We start from the raw sequence: 6,000 nt of genomic DNA on the forward strand, positions 1-6,000 counted from the left end.
ATAAGCAATCTCCTTCTGTGTGATTCTCTGAAAACATACTAGAGGGTCAACAATGGGTCAGTTCCAACTCGATGGCATACAACAACATATTAACTTCAAGGGTGCTCTGTTGGTCTAATGGGTAAGTAGTCGTACTACCAACCCAAAGGCACGCAGTTTGAATGAATCCAAGAAGACTCTTCTAGCATGTTGCTGTTGTTGTTAGGTGCCGTTAAGTCAAATACAGCTCATAGCAACCCTATAAACAACATATCTCAACCTGTGTCATCTTCACAATTGCGGACGCACACAAGCCCATTGCTGCAGTCATTGTGTCAATTCATCAGGTTAAGAGTCTTCCTCTTCTTCACTGTCCCTCCACCTTTCCAAGCGTGATGTCTCTCTCTCTCTCTCTCTCTCTCTCTCACACACACATACATACACATATATAATGTCATGAATAATTGATTATACTTGGCCTTCAAGCTGAAACTCTAAGGGAAGCCAGCCAACACCCTTCCCTGTGGCTATACTTGCTGTCTGTCCAAACAAGGCATTTCTCAGTTCTACTACCTACTACATGATCCTATCAATTATGGCTCTTAAAATATAATAAAATCTGTATTAAAATATTATGGTATTACCTCTCCAGTATATATTTGTAAAGTATTTTTTTTAAAAAAAAAGAAGAAGTTCAGTCCAATAGAAAGAGAAAGAAGCTCTGTGACTGGTCAAGTTAGTTCTCTGTGAATCTTATTTTCTGCATCTATTTTAGTAGCGAAGAGTGTTGTGAGAGTTAATTGCAATAATTCATGTACAAAGCTAAGCCTAGTACAAATTTAAAAATACTACTAAAATGAACTGACTCATTGTTGTCAAGTTAGAAGTAGCTCACAAGTGATCCTCTATTGGGTTTCCTAAGTTCAAAATCTCACAGGAGGAGATTGCCTATCTTTCTTTCATGGAGCTACAGGTAGATTAAAACTTCAGGAGAGATGCAGCCTTTGGGTTAGCTCACAGCTCCCTGTGGACTACAGCACCAGTGGTGGGAAATTATCCACACCTCACAAAGACATTGAGGGGTAAGAAGGTGGGTTTTTTCTGCGAACAGCAAGTAAGTTATACAGATGTCCTGAAAGCATGTGCCTGGTCACACTAACATGAAAGTTTAGAGTTTTAAGAATGAGAATCTTCCTTTCATCCTACTCCAGGACTAATGCAAAGGGAAGGGGAGAAGGAAGGACAAGTAAAATGGAACTCAAAACAATAATCAGTTGTCTGTACTAAACTAGGAAAGTCAACAGTAAAAGGCCAGTTATTAAAACTGATGCAGGAAATTGACATTCTATTCTAGGAGGGTCAAATTAAAAAGAAGTTTATGGTCATGACTTGATCCTCATTCATATGAACCGGGTTTTGGTACAGTATTTGCCTTTCTGTTCCCAATAATCTGGAAGGACCTCCTGGAGAACAACAGTTGAGGGGTTAGGGAACTGAGTAAGCTCAGAGTGTGTGGTCTCAGGCAGCTCCTGCGTGACAGGGTTCCGGAACTAAGAGACCTGGGCAAGTACTTGCTGTAGTGAGAGAATCTTTCCCAGTGAAACAAGATCTCCAGGGAATAAGGACCATAAAAATGCTGCCTTGTTCCCAGCCATGTTTATGTTGGCCTAGTCAGTGGAGGGCACCAATTTAGGTAGCAAATTTCCCTTGAGAAATGGAGAATCTGAAGTTGCCCAATGAGTAAAACAGTCCATTTGATTTGAATAATTTCTTCTAGCCCTCATCTCCCAGTAGCACATCATTTCTCCCTGGTTAGATTTATAAGGCCAAGTTGTAACTTTTGTTTGTTTCTTGGGACAGACAGTTCCTCAAGTTTTTTTTACTATTATTATTGGAATAAAAGTTTTATACTCACATATATTTATGACCAGAGATTACTGGCATCACATATTTGGGATTTTTCCCTGCAATGTTCACCACTAGGTCTCCCAGAGGGTGCTAAAGTGCTTACTTGATGTTTATTTCTTTAATATTATTCAATGTCAAACATTCAAGAAGTATTTACAATGTTTTAGGCATGTTTTCAGGAGGCACTGGACCTTGGAAAAAGATATTTTCTTGAGAAAAGCACAGGGTCAGTGAAAGGGAAGAAGACTCTAGGAGAGGGAATGACACTGTGATTGCAACAAAGTGCTTGAACATAATGCACATAGTGGTGAAGATGGAGCAGATTAGAGCTAAGTTGGGATCTATTATTTGTGGGGCTGCTATGAGTTGTACTCAACTTGGTCGCCCTTAGCACTAGGCCCTTTGAAGGCAGAAAGGAATAAAAAAAAAACAAAAACAAACTCACATTAGTGTACACTACAATGAATGTCAAATATAAAACAAAATTCATAAATACAGGAACTTATCTACCTCAGGCCATGGTTTTTGCAATTATTTATTATGCATTAGAAAGCTAGACAAGACTAGGGATGATAGAAGGAAAATTGATGCCTTTGAGCTGTGGTGCTGGAGAAGAGTGTTGAATATACCATGGACTGCTAGGAGAACAAACAGGTTCATCCTGGAGAGGGGTGAAGCCAGGATGCTTCTCAGAGGAAAGGATTCTGAAGCTTCATCTGACATACTTTGGACATGTTGCAAGGAGGGACAAGTCCTTGAAGAGGGACATCTTATTTGGGAGGGTGGAGAGACAGGACAAAAGAGGAAGGTCCTCGGTGAGGTGAATTGATTCAGTGACTGGAGTAATGGGGGTAGGTGTGTCAGAGACAATAAAACTAGCACAGGATAATGCAGGGTTTAGGACTGTTGTACGAGGTTGCTATGAGTCGCAGGCAACTTGACAGCACATAACAACTTACCTCTTAGGAAGCTCTGTTGGCCTAATGGCAAGAAGCTGCACCGAAATCCGACGCTGCACCGAAATCCCAAAGGCACACAGTTCCAATCCACCAGCTGCTCTGTGGAAGAAGGATGGGTAATCTCCCATGCAATTAACTGCCTCTAAAAGCCCACCAGAGAGTCAGTGATGGGTCAGTTCCAACTCAACTGCACATAACAATTTGCCCCTTAGGAGGATTTATCAGGTACAAGGACCACACAGAGGAAGGCAAAAGTAGCTACAAAGTAGAGATTTGGAAAAGCTTCACGAATAGGTGGTTTATAAATTAAGAGGAGGGAGAGACAGTAAATGAAAAATCCAAAGGGAGAATATCTTGCACAAAGACACAGAGAAAGGAAGAAGTGAGCTGATTTCTAACCCTGCAAGGAGCTTTTACCACAAAGGATAGTCTGTGTTTGCATCTGAGGTAGCCCTAAGACAAAGGTCCAGTGATAACAGCTTTATATCATCTGGTGAGCAATAGTAAGAGAAAGAGGGAATGGAGTTGGAATGAGAGACGTCAAAATCAAAGATGCATTTTTAGGAACTTAAACACAAACTCATTGCTGTTCAGTTGAAATGGGCTCATAGATGATTCTCTAACTTGTTTCCCAGGCTGTAAATCACTCAGTAGGAGATTGCGTAATATTCTCTCCAAGAGCCCTTGGTGAACATTACAGCTATCCCGGATTCAATACCAAACACACACAGAGAAAGAGAAAGTGGCGAGAGCAAGCACGAGCGAACACACAACTCATAATCGGCCCCCTAGCAAATTTTTGGAGGCTATCAACTGCACAGGAAGAGATTACCCGTCTTCTTCTTAGGAGATAATGATGGATTCAAATTGCCAATGAAGCACAGCCTTTAAATTTCCTGGCTTAGATTAGTGAGTGCTGTACCTGTAAATTGAAACATATCAATCCGTAGCTCATCGAATCCTGGGGTCTTATTTTATTGCCACTGCCTTCAGTGCAGTTTGAATTTCTTTCTTCATTACCATGGGCTCTTAATCTTATGGTTTTTGTTGTTGTTATTATGTGTTGTTGAGTCACCTGCAATCCATAGCGACCCTACATACAGCAGCTCTGGCCCCACCCTGCCCTGTTCTGCCCTGATGTGTCTCACTGATTAAGACACACCAACCCCCATTGTCCCAGTTACAGTATCTCATCTGGGCTCTTCTTCACCTGCGCTGTCCCTCCACCCTTCCATGCATGATGTCCTTCTCCAAGTACCAGTCTCTCCTGGCAACATGCCCAGTGTATGTGAGATGGAGCTTAAAAATCCTTGCCTCCAAGGAGAAGCTTGGTTTCACCTTCTCCAAGACAGACCTATTTATTTTCTTGGCAGGCCATGCATGGTATGTTCAAGACTCTTCTGCATCACAACACAAAAACATCAATTCTTCTTCTGTCATCCTTAGTCTTTGTCCAGCTCTCTGATGCAAAATAAATAATTGTGAAGACCACGGCCTGGATTAGGCGCATCTTAGTCTCTAGACTAACAGCATTGCTTTTCATCAGTACTCTGGAGCGGGAGGTCCCTGCAAGCAGATTTTCCCTATCCAATTTGTCTTATGATTTCCTGACCGCTAGTTCTAAGAGTATTAATTGTCAAGCCAAACAAGCTGTAATTGTTAACAATCTCAATCTCTTCTCCATCATCACCGTCCATGGTGCTTCCAGTTGGCCCAGTGGTCTCTTCAAATAGTTCAACATCAATCAATTCCTTTGGGTACAGTGATTTTGGGTATAAGTGTATTGCCTCCATCTTCTTTTGATGCTTTCTGGGTTGTTCAAGATTTTACCCATAGCATTTATAAGTATTACAACTCAAGGCTTAAATTTGTTTTTCAGTTCTTTCAGTTTGAGAATTGCCAAGCAAGTTCATCATCCCTTTAGTGGTAAGGAATTGCTCTGCCAATGCAAACAAAATCCCCCAGTTGTTCCATGGGAGAAAGATAGGCAATCTCCTCCTGCAAGTTTAACTGCCTATAAAAACCCACTGGAGGGTCAGCTGTGAGTTGGATCCAACTCAGAGGTTGGAATATTGTAAGAAGGGAGTCTGGTGACAAAGTCTGTAGGAATTTACACACTAATCTAAACATTTCTCCTTCCAGAGATTGGAATCCGTCATTAGCTCAGTGGGAAAAAGCAGGTAATCTTCTCTCATGCAATTAACAACCTTGGAAACCTAATGGGAAATCACCCATGAGTTGATTCCTTTGCAATAACAATGAGGAAGAGAGAGAGAGAGAGAGAGAGCGCATATCATTCTTCCCTATATGTTCCTCATTTACTTTCATCCTCTTTGTTCTCTTCCTGCCTTCTGATCTTCGTTGTGTTCTTATTGTGTGTCTTTGAGCTGGAATCATTCCATGGCTGACCCTCCAGCAGGTAGGCCACTTTATCCTTAGATAAATATTGATCTTTTGCTCTTATATTTCTCTAAAGAAAGTGTTTTTTCTGGTGTTATGGGCCATCTAATAGGCCTGACTATTATTTGGCTGATAAATTAATTATGGGGGTAATTTCAATTCCAGGTTTGAAAAATGGCTTAAGGACATAATCATGAGAGTTCTGCCAATCTCTAATAGATTAGTAAGTTTGCCTCTTTTTATAATTTTGAGTTTTATTTCTTACCTCTTATTACAACTCTACAGGACCTTCTATTGTGAGCCTTTACAGAGTGGTAGCCAGACACCATTAAGTTTTTCAAATATAAGGGTTTTGGAGATTGAATTTCATCTAGTCAATTAGTCCTTTGATTTATTTTTCTTTACTCTGAACAGGAAGAAAACAATAGTTGCACTTTAGATGGTCCCTCTCAAGTTTTTAAGATTTATGTTTCCCAACAAATAAATGGTTACACAAATTGCAGTGCAGTCATATTATGTAATACTACTCAGTAATAAAAACAATCAGCCATTAACAACCTGAAGAATCTCAAGAGACTTACACTAAAGAAAGCCAGTGCTGAAATGTTGTTATTGTTATTGTGTACAATCAAGTCTGGACCAACTCATAAGTGACCCTCCAGCGGTTTTCAGAGGCAGTTAATCACACAGGAGGAGATTGCCCATCCTTCTCCCACAGAGCAACCACATGCCTTAAGGATTGCAGCCCAGCTTC

The sequence above is a fragment of the Elephantulus edwardii genome, unplaced genomic scaffold, assembly GCF_000299155.1.
Source record: "Elephantulus edwardii isolate Elephantulus edwardi_28Jun2011 unplaced genomic scaffold, EleEdw1.0 scaffold00044, whole genome shotgun sequence".
Classification (NCBI taxonomy): Eukaryota; Metazoa; Chordata; class Mammalia; order Macroscelidea; family Macroscelididae; genus Elephantulus; species Elephantulus edwardii.